The following is a 16,275-nucleotide window of genomic DNA, read 5'->3' on the forward strand; positions in this document are numbered from 1 at the left end:
TCTCTGTTTTTAAGGTATTGTTTGTTTTCTGTTTCAACTACAAAGAAGAAGTTAAAAGGTATGCTCTAATTCAAATTCTCCAAAATACCAATCTGCACTAATTAACTGGATAACTCCTAAAAATTTTTATTATCCATTTATGAACTCTTGTCATACAGCTCACATTCTTAAATTAAAACTCTATAAATTACTATGATTCCTGCAAGTAAAGATTAAAAATTAAAACAGCTCAAAAAGTGGGAAGCAAACTGGAGGTTGGTAACATAAAACTAGATGTTCACATTTCAATTTAAAGCTATTATTGTAACTAGAAAAACAGATTTTCACCAAAAGGAATAAGACATTGCTTGTGAAAAAAGATCTATCAGTTGACAAGATATATTTTTTTCACTCCAGGTTAACAATACAGAACTATATCACAGACCAAGAATTAATTCACTTCTTTTTAAAAACAGTACTAACATATCTCATAAACGGAGTTTATGAACATTTCATTCTGGGATTCCTGAATACTTTTCCCCAAGATGCCATGCAAAATTAAGTATCTATAGGTGAGTCATTTTTTTTTCTTATCTAATTGCTGAGATCATTTATGTGAGATTTTGGCTTAGTGGATAAAAGAGTGGACTCTGGAGGCTGACTATCTGGGTGAGGTTCTAGCTTTGCCATTAACAAAATGGATAACTTGAAGTAAATGGCTTAGTTCGTTTTGGGGTTTTTTTTTTTGGCCTTGGTTTCTTCATCTGCAAAATGAGGATAGCAACGGTGCCTATCTCATAAATGAGTTAATGTATATAAAGCCTCAAGGCCTTAGAACAATGCCCAAATACACAATAAAACTCTCAAAACATGTCAGCTGTGATCATTACTACCTAAAAATAGTTGTAATTAAGAATACTTCCAAATTAATAATACAAGCCTTTTACATGTATCATAAAAGTTGTTAGAATTATTAGTGATACCTTTAGTAATGATGCTGGATAAAAGTGGAATTCCTAAGTCATAGTTGAAAGTATCAATATATTTATAGAAGATCAGTCTTCCTTCCAACCACCAAGCCAGCATGAATTGAAAACCAACTGGTCAACATATGTTGATGCAGATGGAAAAAGGATACAACTGTCTTTAAATTCCCTAAAGAAAGCTGAGTGGAGAGCCTTCTGGTCACTGCAGTCCAACCTATCATTACCCGTGCAGTGAGACTCTTTGAAGGGTTTCTTAGTCAGTCTATGAATAATACATATTTTGGGGACAACTTCATAAAAATAATCTGTCTTTACCCCAAAAAGACCTATGACTAAGCAAATGCAAAGAAAGAATTACCTCCCAACCACAAAAAAGTGTGGCATCCATGTCAGAAATTGAGGCAACTGGCAAAATTAAGTTTGAATAAAAAAAAGAATAGAAACCAAAAAAAATTTTTGAGATAAACTTGGCCCCATAGTTCACTTCCTAGAGAACCAGGAAAAATTTAAGTTTCAAAACCACATTTCCCTTAATTTTTAAAAATAAAATTAGGAAAAAAATCAGATTCTTTCTTTCTTTTTTTTAAGATTTTATTTTTAAGAAATCTCTATACCTGATGTGGGGCTTGAACCCACAACCTCGAGAACAAGGGTCACATGCTCTACTGACTGAGCCAGCCACGCACTCCCAGATCATTAAATAAAAGAGCCTACCTTTTTAGAAGATCTGGTATTTAGAAGTATTTCACAGGGTAAACCATATTTCCAAATATTCTTTAAGTTCTGTGAATCTCGCTAAGAGGAGCAAGCTTTTTTCATTCCTAGTGAAATTTAGGATAGTATTTACACTTTGAGTGATAGAGAATTTTAGGGATTAGTCATTCAGAATACGTATAATTAAGTTTGCCCATGGAGTTTTGTCTCCAAATGATTGTATGTATAATCAAATTGTAGCAAAAGAAAAGATTCTGGTTGTTCTCTAAACCCTGACTTCTGTCCTAATACCAGCAAGTTAGCGAGGCCAAATCTACCATCTTGTAATATGCAACAGCAATTCTTCCCCAGCCCCACTACTGACGGCTCTGGGAAGAGAAGAGGCTCTGACATCCCATGGGAATTGACCAAACATTCTTTCAGTTCATCACCTGTGATTTTTGGTGTAGAGTAGTGCTTTTATCCCTAGGGCAAATATTCAAGATTACCAAAAACAAAACAATTCAAGTACCTAGACTAGGTAAAAAGTAAAGTTATCTGACATATAAAGTCATGGATAAATTAAAATGTTGGCAGGAAAAAGTGAACTCCAGAACTGTCCTTTATCACTCTTACATACATGTGCCCTCAAAAACATTACAAAATCAACTTATGATAGATATGGTAACATTGCTATATTTGAAATATAACAAACAAGGATTCCTCTTTCTTTAGGTATTATGAAAATTTCCTACAACAATCATTTAATACAACTCTAGAAAGAAAATTTATTTGGCAATTAATCAAGATGATGTGACAACAGAGCAATGAGTTCTAAGTAAATTATTTTCTTGCTAGATGTGCAAAGTGTTTGCAAAGAAGCTTCTTAATTTATATTGCTTGCGTTGTCCATGTGACAATGTATCAGTTTCATAATCAGAAAATTTTCTGACAGAAATTATGCCTTAAAATGTATTTCATAAATTTTCTTTATGCAGAAATCTAAGAACTAGTTTTCCGATATAAATACGTATAATTAATGCTTAATTTGTATAAGTGTCCCTCATTAATATAGCTTCTGTATTTTCAGTTTTAGTTCAAGTGAATTATAATTTTGATTAAAAAATGTTTAATTCTCCTGAACTCTGAACTGCTTTTCATATCAAAAATTGTTTAGAAAATCTAAAATTAGCACTTAGGTTCATTTTTAAATCTTCAATTCTGGGACATATTTAAATATGATCTGTATACATGAAGTAAATGTGTCCATTATCTATTTGCATGTGCATATATTTATGCAGTAGGTGCTTACAACACATACATACCTAAAAGTTCAAATTGTGCTAAATCATTTATTTCAGGAATGAATGCAAGTTTCCATTGCTCAGATGTTTTTAATTGTATAAAACCAGAGAAATTGTTTTCTATGAAGACAACAACTGAATTTTTATTTAGAATGGTTGATAGTAGAGATACCCTAATAAATAAAAATTAAGTTCAGAAGTATTTACCTACCATGCTTTTAGAATGATGTGAATATCTTCAAAAGAAAAATGTCACAGTATTTTGAGATTATACAGTTTAATGTGTCTCTATACAGAATAAGAATTATTCGATAGTTTAACTGCTTTTGGTCTAATTTGATGATGTCGAAGACTTAAGGAAACTAGTATCTTTCAAGTCAAATAATTGGTATTTATGATGCCAAATAGTGTATCACAATATTTTTAAAATAAAGCTTGATTAGAGTAGGAAAGTAGGTTTGTTTTTAGTATAAGGTATGTATGTAATGATTATGAAATAAATTTGATAACTGAAAATTTGTTTTTTTTGGTAAAGAATCGGTCTTATTTTAAACCTTCCTATAAAAATCTACCCTTAAATTTAAATACAATACATTCTGTTCATCATTAAAAAGGTTCATGAACTTTAACAATTTTATTTTTAATAAAGAGTAAATATTTGGTCAAAAATATGTTTAGAAGAAAGCTTTTGGTCTATGAATATTATAAAAGTTTCTTAGAAATCTCTTAAAGGCTGAGTACAATAAAACTAGGGCAATGCATATATTCTCAGTTACTCTTAAAAAAAACCTGTAAAAGTGACTATAGTGGCATGTTCTGACACATTCTTTTCATAAACCGAACCCTGTTAGTGACAGCGGAACAGATTGTGTGCATCTGCTGGGAATGAGCCAGATGACAGTGGAAAAACGCACATGGATACCTTGGCACAGCAAATAAAAAACGGAGAAAAAAAGACCTGGAAGAGAAAGTGCTCAACTTTAATTGAAACATTCTTTCCAACATGATGAACTTCATCCAACCACCTCTTGTAGCTTGTCAATTTTACATATAAGAATGTGTTTTTAAAGGGTCCTTTGTAAGTTAAAGCTGTTTTGTCCTTTTTTTTTTAGCACCAAATATTGACTCAGGTTTTAGATTATTTCTTCAAATTATGGCAAATGTAATAAGCATTAGGGTAGAAAAAGAGGCCAAACCACTCTACCACAGTTTGGTACCAGAACATTAAACTTCTAAAAATCCTGTCAGGTTGAAGTCAAATTTTAAATATCTAGGTTAAGTTTTGAATTATGTGGGTATTACACTGCCAAGTACTAGAGATGCCACAATCCAAATTTCTGCAAATGTGACTATTGTAAATGCTGCTTACACTCACTAGTGCTACAATATTTTATTTTATGCTGATCAACCACAGTATTGTTTAAACAGTTGGCTCAATGGCACTAGAGGTCCAGCCATAAAAACAAATGTGCTTCTATAAATCATATCAGGAAGTTCTCTTGGATGCTCTGATTACAATGAAAATTTATTCTATACAGTATACAATGCAAATTTTAAACTGGAGACAAAGTTGTTTAATAGATTAGTAGTCTGACTGAAGCAGCTGCAGTCAAAAAAAATCTGGTGATTAACAGCCATTTTCCAGTAATCATAACCCTGGAAAGGGCTACTAAGCAGGGGGAGGGGGTTGCAGATGGGAATAATTCTCTAAACCCATGTGCCTTAGAGGGCTCCATCATCTTCATGCAGACTTATTATTATTATTATTATTTTTAAATTAAAGCTTTTAGAGGCATCCTTGATTGCAGTGTTGGGAGCTGTCCATGCTATTTTACCATAGGGAAGTCCACTCTGCAAGTATTCCTTGCACTGAGCACTCTTTAGCCCTACATTAAAACAGGGCTAGAAAAGAAAGCTGAAATGCAAGGTGCACACTAGAGGGGCATTATTCAAGAGTGTGAGAATAATTCCAAGTGGTTGCAACTCCACAGGCTGTCCAAACTGGGCAGGCCTCGTTGACATTATCAGTCATCCAAAATATGAATTTCTTCGAAAAATTAAGTGAATATAAAAGCTGAACAAAAAAGTGGTGAACAGCCTCTGAGACCAGTAATAGTCCCATTTCATCAACATCCAACCCAAATTTATTTACTTATGTTATCAGAAGGTGTAATTCTCAGGTAAAATTCTGCATTTTCTGTACTACTTAGTATTTCTTCTCACATGTAGAAAAATACTCAAGATAAGTTCATTTGTTCATCCTCTCATAGTTGATAAACTGTAATTAAAATAAATAATCTCTTAAATCTGGAACAAAAAAGCATGATAGGAATGTCGTTTACTTATTTTTTAACTATTTGAATAAAAAATGCATTTTATCTTTACAAATAAATACAGTTCATTAATTTATTCAGCGAATTTCTCTAGAATATCTATTACAGGCAAAAGTGACTGTGAAGGAATAGAAAGGTGAGTAAAATGATCCTCATTCTTCATTAATTAATTCTGTCTCCATATGCAATCAAAATTGGGTAATAAAAAATTAGATAATAAAAAAACCAGAGAATACTAATCCCTCAAAAATGGATAATACTAATGCAAAAAACCCTAAAAAAACCCATGACAAAAAAAAAAAAACCTTTAGAATTCTTGGTGAGGCTGTCTTTACAGTTAAAACCACCTAATAACTCGATGTACATCAAACTCTTCCTCCAAACTGAACTTTTATCAAAACTAAGCCATGATCTATCTGGAATTCAGAACTTTCAATAAATGACTTTTAAAACTCAGAGATGAGGGGCGCCTGGGTGGCTCTGTTGGTTAAGCACCTGCCTTCAGCTCAGGTCATGATCCCAGGGTCCTGGGATCGAGTCCTGTGTTGGGCTCCCTGCTCAGTGGGGAGCCTGCTTCTCCCTCTCCCTCTGCCGCTCCCCCTTGCTTGTGCTCTCTTGCTCTCTCTGTCAAATAAATAAATAAAATCTTAAAAAAACAAAACACCTCAGAGATGAATTGTTGTGTTTCTTTGGTCCCATTTCTGGTTCTAAAAATAATATATTTAACAACATCTGATCTATGAAAGATTTTGAGATTCTTGGAGAAAAAACTGTATTGTTCCTTAGTAGCCATTAGTATTGACCTAACAGAATCAGAATTAGACTTGCCTTGAAAGTAACCCAATTTTAATGGTATGAAAGTATTATCGAAAAAAAGTTCAAAATAATTATCCCATCAAGCATTCCTAAGTGATCATCATTGGGAGGAAGATAAAATGATTAAAATATAGTGTAGTGCTATGATAATTTTTACTAATTACTAACCACTTACATTGTGCTTTTATATGTATCATCCTGTTTAATTCTTACAACTCTAAAACGTCGGTGGTATTATCATCCCCATTTTACAGATGCTGAAACTGAGGTTTTCTGGTGGTTAAATAACCTTCCTAAAGCCATTAGCCAATAAATGGGAGGCTGGATTTTGAACCCACTTTGGTCTTTGCTCTTAACCATTATTACTCTCTATAGCTTAAGGGCCTGTTTCTCTAAGAGCACATGTGTGTATATTTAAACAAATGATATTAATATGGTACTGAGTTTTCAAACTTTTCATGTTTGCAAATCAAGAGAACTGATTCTCTCTTTCTCTTGCATTCATCTCAGTCTCTCATGCTTTCTGTCTCTCACTCTCTCTGCTCTCCCCCACTTAGCACCCCCCCCCCTTACGCACACACTCACATCTTGGAGTTTTGGCCCAACACTTCACAAACATCATGAAAACCATAATTTTGGTTCAACAAGTCCGATAACTATACCACCTCCTGAGACTTCACAACGCTGTGCATTTTTGCTGTGGCTATGCCATCCATTGACTCTAAAGCTGTCGGCAGTTCCTTACAAAGGTATCATCCTGTAGCCTTAGCTGTTTCAACATTAGTGTTTAGAGATCTTTCATGACATAGCATTGGGCTTGATGAACCACATCAATCTCTCAAGTGTAAGGAGACATTCTACAGTCTCATGTGTAGTCAAATCCAGTTGAAAGTATACTTGCTTTATCACAATACCAAATGTTTTGAAGCAAGAAGAGAACTCAGGACAGAATCCAAAAACAAAAAAACTGAGGGGAAAAAAGGATGAAGTCAATTCTTTAAGTTTTGAAGCTATAAAATGAGAGAAGGAAAAAAAAATCACATAGAGCTCACACTAACTCAAGAAAGATTGAACAGTCCTAAAAGGGACAATGACCATTCATTTCCACCAAAGGGCCATAGGAAAATAAGCAATGGGACTGAGTATCTTACCCGGTCCTTTACAAATTTATTAATGTCATCGTAGGAATTTCTTTTTGGTTTATGCAAGGGGAGAGAAACTCAAATGTGAAAGAAAAGAAAAAAGTAGTCAAATTTTTTTCCTTAACCTATAACCTACACAAGACTCTGAGGCATCTTCGGATAAATACTAGAAATGACTGAATGGATAAACTTTTTTTTTTTTTTTTAAATAGCCAGGTTGTTAGTCTTCACTTAGTTAAGAAAAATAATCCTAATGGAATTAGGACTGGATTTATATCTTTTTAACATATGAACTGTTGCAGAAGAAGGGTGAAAGACCTACTTTCTCAACCATAGAACCTTTACTTCAAGGCCACCCACAACTTAATGAGGCTCTTCAAATGTGAATGGAAATCAGGCACCTTAAAAAAGGACTTGGTAATTTATTGGTTGGCCATTTAAAATTTTAAAAATTTTTGCCCAGAGAATTACCTACTACAGAAATCTCCAAGAGATTCATGTTTTAATCAGGTATAGTTTTAGAATTTAAATAGCAAAATAATCCATTTTCTATTTAAAATATTTTATTCAGTACACATATTAAACAATTGAACTTTACAACGTGTCTAACAGTATTTATCAAGTGGTGATGATTCAAATTATCCTACAGTTCGGGATAATCCCAAGAAGATAAAGAAGTCTCATACCATATCCTAAATGAAAGCATAATTTTAAAGGTTGGAACTGGATTTTTAAATAGAATGTCTAATTTTGTAAGAAATAAACGTCAGAAAATTACAGACTCCTATGTGTATTACTATATGCAAAAAAAAAAAAAAAAGTTTAAAGTTCTCCTTGCTAAGGAGCCTTGAAAGTGTGCCAGGTATAGGGCCTTTGCTCATAACACCTTTGGCAAGAATAGGTCATTGTGATCATGCTGTTATGAGCTACCTTTTACATTTTAAGATAATTTCTTGATACATTTTTAGGAAACACTTGCAGTCACAGAAAAATAGTTGCTAGATATTTAAACATAATTAAAATGATCTCTTATCTATTTTAAAGAGAAATAAAATTAAATTACATGTAACTGTTGGTCTACTTAAGACTCCCACTTCATACATTTCTACAAGAGGAAGCTAGTTTTAGAGAGGTGTTCTGGCAATAATTTGTCTACTTTACACAAATGAGAATTCTGCTACTAACTGAAAGGAGCCATGACTGCTAAAAATTATTTTTTAATGAGATATTCAAAAATCACATTGGTATCGGTTGAAAATGTAACTGGTAATTAAAGACTGTTATAACAAATTTTTCATTTTACAAGGAGAACTATGAGTTTTCAGACTAAAGTTTCAAATGCAAAGAATACTAATGCAAATATTTAGAAGTTGATTTATTTTGTATGGTAATAAGCACATAACTTACATTGTACTTTTCAAATGAAGAACATAAACCAAATCTGAAAACTAAAACCCATATTTTCTCTCTTTGTACTCTGTATTTTGACCTAGTAATCATTAAAACTGGGAGTGGTTTATCAATAAAAATTACTGTAGTGCCACATACTGTGGTAGAACATTGCTATTTCCCGAGATAAGTACAAAAAAAGCACTCCACGTTAATTTGCATCACAAAATGACCTAACATATCTGGAATATAATGCACAGGCCTTATTGAAAAGAAACCATTATATTTTTCTCTACAAAACAAAAAAAATACAGATATCTGACTGGGCCTGCATGTGCTGGAGGAGGGGGTTGGGAAGGGGTCTCATTTTCTATCTTACACCAATTGTTTTATGCATTCTACACTGCTATATGGGAAGAGAAAGGAAACATACTGAATTCACTTTGCAGTTAATGTCTTAGTGATTTAAGAGGCAGAATTTTCAAGTTAAAGAGGGGAAACATTCTGCTTTTCCTTTCCCAAAGCCATTGCCCAGGAAGAAGGCCCTCTGCTCCTTAGCCTACGCAAGGGGAAAAAAGGACATTACTTCGGGCTGAAATCACTCCGAGACAGAAGAGGGGAAGTTTATGATGTGGCACTGTGCACTGTATCTGGTCTGCAGCCAGGAAGTTTTCATTTTGTCGCTCTGCGGCCAGTACCTGCCCTGCATATTCAGAAATAAAAATACACCAGGGCTCTACCTCAGAAACTGTGGATGTTACAAAGAATTAAAAGAGTTTATTTTTCTTTCTTTATCCTGAGTATAATTACTGTTTTTAAAAAGAAAGAGCTGAAACTATAGTAACTGGAGGTTTTTTTTTTTTTTTTTTAAACTCCTCAAACTACCTTCCCACAAAACCATTTAAGTTAAATGGTACATTTACAGACTCACCTACATGAAGAATATAACTTAAAACATCTGCTTAGACATATACATTCTGATCGGATATAAAGAACGTGGCAAAATAATTGAAAAATACAGGGCCATTATTTTCTTAAAATGTGTGTTCTTCTCTGTGTGTATGTGTTCATTCATTAAAGAGATTTTTGACTGCAATTAGGTAGTCGGTCCTATAAAGGCTTCCTTGTGTGACCATGGTTTCTAAAAATAAAATGCTCCAGTGAATATTTCTGCTAAATAATCACATCTTCAAAATTACTTTAAAGAAATCCCAATGCCTCATGTTACATTAAGCAATAATACTGGCCTTCCATAAGCCTTGGCTGCACACCTTATGTATGGTCAACAATTAATTAGGAGGTTTAAAGAAGTCATGTTTACTCTATTAAATAGTAGACTAATTTTCTTGTCTGTCCCCACTTATTTACATTAGTAAATCTACTTTCTAATTTGCAAATAAATAAGCATATCTAAGCCAAAGCTGCTTATCTTCGGGGTTCGAAGAAAGACGCATTCTCTTGCTATCATTCTAACTTGCTGAAAACACAGATGAGTGAAAAAAAGAGAGGTAGTTGTAGCTGTTTTAAAAAACACTTCTCATTCTATCAAAGGACCATATCCATCGCTTTTTAAATCCTTTATGCTAGAGACCCATAGTATCTGAGAGCAATTTTTATGAATTCTTCACGTGTATCTTATCTATGACAACAAGATACAAGAGGAAAACCAGACCACGCTCAGGATGCTCTTTGGAAAAAATAGGTTCTCACCAGTTTCTCCAGTCTCTAAAAACAAGTTTAAGGTACTTCATTTAAATCATTACAAGATCTGCACTGTCATTCTACATGAATCGCAACCACTTGCAGGATGAACAACATTGCTCCATTCATTTAAAATTTACAGCATTAAGAATTAACAAAGTCTCTATAACATCTGCATTATTAAAGAGTAATGATTCCTGTAGAAATCTGCCTGTAATAGGTTTACTGTTTTTATCGCTTATAATGTCACCAATTTTCTTTATAATGTCCTCAAAAGATTCTCTTCATATGTACTTTGAACTTTATTTACACTGGCTATATTTTAAAAATAAATACACAGATTTAACTTGGGTAATGTAATGACAATGTACAAAAAGTACACTATGGTGATAACAAATGAATGTTACTGATATTATCACCTGACCAATACATGAATTTATATAACGGGTATAATTTCCATAGTCAATAGTAACATGACTTTTCTTTTTGCAGTTAATGTTAAAATAGTATCAAAGAAATAAGAGAGAATACTATATTGGATAATCTTTTTTATAATCTTATTTTTTACAATGGTCTTCTTTGTTACAGAATTTTAATTATTTTTCTTGCACAGACAAAAACAACATAAGAACACTGATGATATCTACTTATTCTTGGAAGAGGTAGGGAATGGAGTACTTCTAGCTCCTCTTATTTCTTTATGCCTCAATATATCTGTGCAATAGTTACTATTGAATTCTTGTTTTGAGCAAAATTAATCTAGTGCACTTTATAGAAGTTATTCAATATTAAAATTACAAACTTTCACAGACTTTTTTCAGCATTCAGTGTGAGAAAGGTTATCAATAAGAACTGCTTTAAAAAAAAAACTAACAGTTTCTTTGCTCACTAACTATAGCAGACCATTAGAAATTATTTTCTTTCTCATGCTATTATTCACTTACACACTGCATATTTGCTTCAATTCTCCAAGGGAAGAAATCTGGCTCTTGTGGGAAAAGTCCACCCCTTTCTACATGTTTGCTTCCTTAAATGAAAGGAACACACCCCCTTACATTCTTTGAAATGTGTCCAACATGCACAGAATTGTAATAGCACTGTATTATTGACCAAATTAGAAAATCTTAAATGAGAGTCAAATATTGTTAAAATGTTACGTGTTTTGAATCAGGAGAACTAAATGACACATACATAGGTAATAGAAATGAACTGTGTTCACTCTAGTATCTACATTTGGATGCTGAGACCACTTGTAAGTGTCAGTGGAAGAAATGTGTCACTGTTTTTGTGCACATGTATGTTGTATAACAACCCAGGAAGAGACCCACAAATGCTACAGGTTTTTGAGTGTATCCTTTGCATTTTAGACCCATTAGGGGAATGCCTCCTTCCTTTCATAAATATTTTAAAGAAAAAATATTCAGAAACTAAAGTATCCATCTAAATAAGTACAACCTGAAGCTGTTAGAAATCATAGAAGGGCAGAAGTATTGAAAGTCTACACTCATGACGCCAATGACAGAAAACTCACACCAAAGTTGATATCCACTAACTTCTACCTCATTAAGACAATCTGCTGATCATGAGAAGTTACGTTCTAACAAGTCTTCCTTCTATGATGTCGAATAATACAATCGCCAGGCATGTTTTTTGTTATTTTCTAATAAAGTGATATACTCCATATTTGTGGGAAATCTGTGCATTTATCTTTAATTTTATTTTTTCTAAACTCTTTCTTTATTCCATTTCACATAGAAATTTGCAAGTATAAAGACACAAACTAGGCAAGTTTTTATATATTTTAAAATATTTTAATGTTTAAATAAGATAGTCCCCTTGCAGTATGTTCATCAGGCATTCCCCGACAAACTCAGCTATACAGTTTCCAGGCCTACAAAATGGAAGCTCTACTATTCTGCCTATGTTTTTCACTTAGAATAAGAGTGAATATAAACAGTGAATATATAAACTGGAACTGAAGGTAATAAACTTATTAAAACTTAGTAAGATATTGTTATGGCCAAAGAAAAGCTGCAAGTGTGTGCCACAAATCCACTCAGATGAAACATCTCATTCAATAGAATTTCTTATCTTATAATAATGCACAGAAAATTAAACACATAAATATTAATTTTATGTATCACAGAAAATGTAGGCAATGAAAATGCAATGTTTACATTTATGGGTGACTCATTAGTGTTTTATTGTGTGAAACACTAGGAGGCATCAGTTGGGTAAAAAAGGACTTCAATTTTTAAAGAAGCAAGAAATTACTGTAGAGTGGATGTGTAAGAAGTTGGGGTTTTCAAAATGTTATTATGTAAAGCAAACCTTGATTCTCTGAAATAAACTCTCAAAACATCGTATTTTGTTGTAAAGAATAAACTGTACATCACATTCATGAAATACATATAATTTGACCAATAAACACCTATCACGATATATTTCAAATGTATGGATTCGTAACTATGTAATTACACATTTTTATGAAGAATATATTTGGGAACAGAATAACATAATGGCTATTGACTACTATGCATTTTCTGCTCAGTTATTCAATACCATGAGTGTATGTTTTATTTCTGGCAAATTCTGTTTTGTGCTCTCTAGAACGCCTCTGAAAATGCCTACTGCATTTAAACCTTATGATAACTGCTTCATATAAGCAGCCAGAACTTGATGTCTGTTCATAAAGAAGTGATGGAACTTAAAAATTTAAGCAATGAAGGTATATATATAAAGGACATGTTTTCTCTTACTTCACTACTGAAAGCCTGTTACTTGAAAACTGAGTTTTCTATTGTTTGAATGTCTCTTCATAATGATGAAGCAACAGGGTTGTGGTATACTTATCTAGCAATCATTTGAAATTGGAGTGTCTTGCCATTCCTCAACAATCAGCTTTTATCTTTGACCTATCAAAATAACATGTGAACTGCGTAATCTGCCTTTTGTAAGGTGCACAGACTCTGTTGTTGCTCCTGGTTTTGTGAATCGCCTCTGTAATCTGGTTTGATTTCCTAAAGATGACAGATCTCGGTGAACAGTCAGGCTTTACTGAGTGCAGGGCAGTCCACGCGCCCATGAGATTAAGGTACAGTGCTGAGGTCGGGGATCTTAATCACCTATCCTTCCACATGCAGCACACAGAGTGAACATCAGTGATTAAATCTTTTCATTGTGTCCAGGCAATCATTATATTCATAAAACAAATATGTGCATTTTTATAAATTTTAGATATTAATCTGCCTGGTGTGTTCTCTGAGGATGTGCTTTTGAAAAAAAGTAGAACTTTAGTAATAATCTCTCTAAAGCCCATTCTGTAACCCTTAATTGCATAGGAAATTCTCCCATGTTGTTTTGAATCATGTCCCTGAAGCCAGGGTTCTCTGTTTAATAACTGTATTTTTTTTGTTATTATGAGCATAAGTGTTGCCGCACAGATATTTCCCCATTTTTGTCACTTTCTGAGATTTCATAGACTCAAGATATACCACATTTAGTGTTGGGAAATAAAACCACAAAACATAATACAATAAACAGAAGAAAGTTTTGAAATACAATGTTAAGATATGCCAAGGAGTTATTTAGCTCAGCTTTTTATAAAAGAAATTTAATACAATAAATCATTTATTAGAAAGATATGCTTGTAGTGCTATTCAATTTACTGACTCGGTGTAAAAGTGAGGGCCAAGGAAGAAATACATAGAAATCTGAAAAATATAAAACATGATGCCTTTTCAGTATTCAATTTTGAATCAATAGACAGTCCTTTTCACTATTGGAATAAACCATTTCCACCAAATTTTGAAAACTGAGTATGTTTCTAAAGAATAAAAGAGGCAAGGTGCAGTAAAGTCCTTGTTATTTAAATTTCATGTATTTAATGTTATACGTTTCTATTTTGAAAAGTTAATAATATATGTGACTGCATACTTTTAAAGTATGAACAGCTCAGAAAAGGTGGAAAATTGACTTTTTAATATAAAGTGTTCATTGTTATTTAAACCTAAGAAACAAATTAATATTTAATAAAAGTTAGGTCTTTAATATTGTCTTTGACATGCATACACAGCAATCAGAATGTAAACAGCGTAATTAATGAGTGAAGGAAAATACTGTCTTTTGTAAGAAGTCTGGAAAATATGTCACAAATACTCCAAAGCTTTGTGAATTACATTAGCAAATAACAGTAAATTTTTATAAAGTTTAGTAAAACTTGAAGCAAAGATAACTGCCAACTATTGTCTCCTTAACATGACTGGGGGAATCATATTTTAAACATTGAGTTTAAAGTGTGCTTTGATGAAAACTTTTAGAATTGAGCTTGTAGTCTACTATATAGCCAAATGTACTTTCCAACAGATTGAGATTTTTTTTCCTCTTGAGATGGGATATTAGCTAGGCATATCTCATTTTACCTGTCAAGTTCTGAATCCACTTGCTTTAGACCTACTTCTTTTAACTTAAGAATTTTATGCATACATGGGGAGACAAAATATGGTTCATTAACTGCATTATATTTAACTGAAACTGATGGAAAAACAAAAATAATGCTTGGGCCAGGTTGGTACATACTGAGCATTTTCAAAGACTAGCCAAAACTGGTATTATTTTAAAAATGAAGTAAGATGTTTTAGTTTCAAATTGGAGAATTGGAGATTGTTAATCTAGTTAAAGCTAAACTTGGTATGCAATACAGAGGTTAAATGGGGTTCACAGGTGGTCACATTTCCATGTCCTTCCAAGTCTCCAGGGATTGGAGTTATTATACTCTGCATAAACATCTTTACTCTGCAACCACAATTCCACTGCAAGGTGCCAGTGAATAAGAGGCTGGTCACTTTTTTTGACTGGTATAATGAGGTGGCTGGAGTTCCCTTTATAGCACTTAGAAAATATATGCAGTCACTAACCATTTCACCAGACAGGGACTATTAGAGTTAGTATCAGATTCACAATGGTAAAATGCACTTTGTGTCAAAGCAATTCTCCACTGAGGACCAGTTAAAGAACTGGCAGAGAGCCTGATTCTACCTATTATACTGTCAGCATTTACATATAAAGGTATTTTATGCAAAAGACACATATTCCTACACTGTGAAGAAAAGAGCTTTTTCCAAAAAATGATAACTACTGGACCTAGAATAGTCGGAAATGTTTCAGGTGTAAAATTTCCTTTAAGAATTAATAGCCTTATTCTGGGAAGAAGATAACATTAGTATTAAATTTAAATCCTTGCATAATATTTAATAATACAATAAACAGTGTGCTGTGTCTATATATATGCTGCCTTTGTGCCAAACTTTATCACTGAGTTTGGTAACTTTCATCCAAAGTCCAAAGAGAAGGCAATTAAAGTGACTTAACCTCGTTTCTTTTTAAGAGCTATGTATTTGACTTGACCTGAACAACAATGCATATACTGAACCCCAGCACCAATTGTGAAATGTAGACCAGGGCCAGGATATTACTTTTTGTCCACACCAACTGAGAAGCCCTCTATCAAGCCAGCACGTTGGTAAGGGGAGGAGATGCACAAAGGTATACTCTGACAGACAGCCATGCTTTAGCTCAAACTAATCCCAAGAATTAGTGGCTCAGAAGCATAACCCAAAGCAAATCACAGTCTTCGGGGGGGACTCACAGGAGCATCTTTGCACAGTAAACTAGCGGCTAAATCTTGAGGCATGTACTTCAAGGTCACAGAGCATTCTGTGAAATATTAAAATCCACCAGGCTCCACACACTCCACCATATCAAACATGCTAATGACGTGAACTAACTTCATGAAACTTTAAACACACTGGTGTGACAAGAACGAGTCAGGAGTGATTTCAATAACTGATGGCAAACAGATAGGACTATCTAAAAAGTTACTTTTAGCAACAGACCAGGAAATCATGGAATCTAAAAAAAAAAAAGAATGCAC

At 33.3% G+C, this 16,275-nt stretch overlaps 1 protein-coding gene across 12 annotated transcripts in view; it reads right to left on the reverse strand.

Annotated features, from left to right (window-relative positions):
* The window catches only part of MEF2C (myocyte enhancer factor 2C), a 150,775-nt gene that overhangs the window by 133,599 nt on the left and 901 nt on the right, over positions 1-16,275 (reverse strand). The gene's annotated exons all lie outside the window — the stretch shown is intronic.

Source organism: Callorhinus ursinus, unplaced genomic scaffold, assembly GCF_003265705.2.
Source record: "Callorhinus ursinus isolate GAN/ISIS: 27379988/994484 unplaced genomic scaffold, GSC_fseal_2.0 scaffold3, whole genome shotgun sequence".
Lineage (NCBI taxonomy): Eukaryota > Metazoa > Chordata > Mammalia > Carnivora > Otariidae > Callorhinus > Callorhinus ursinus.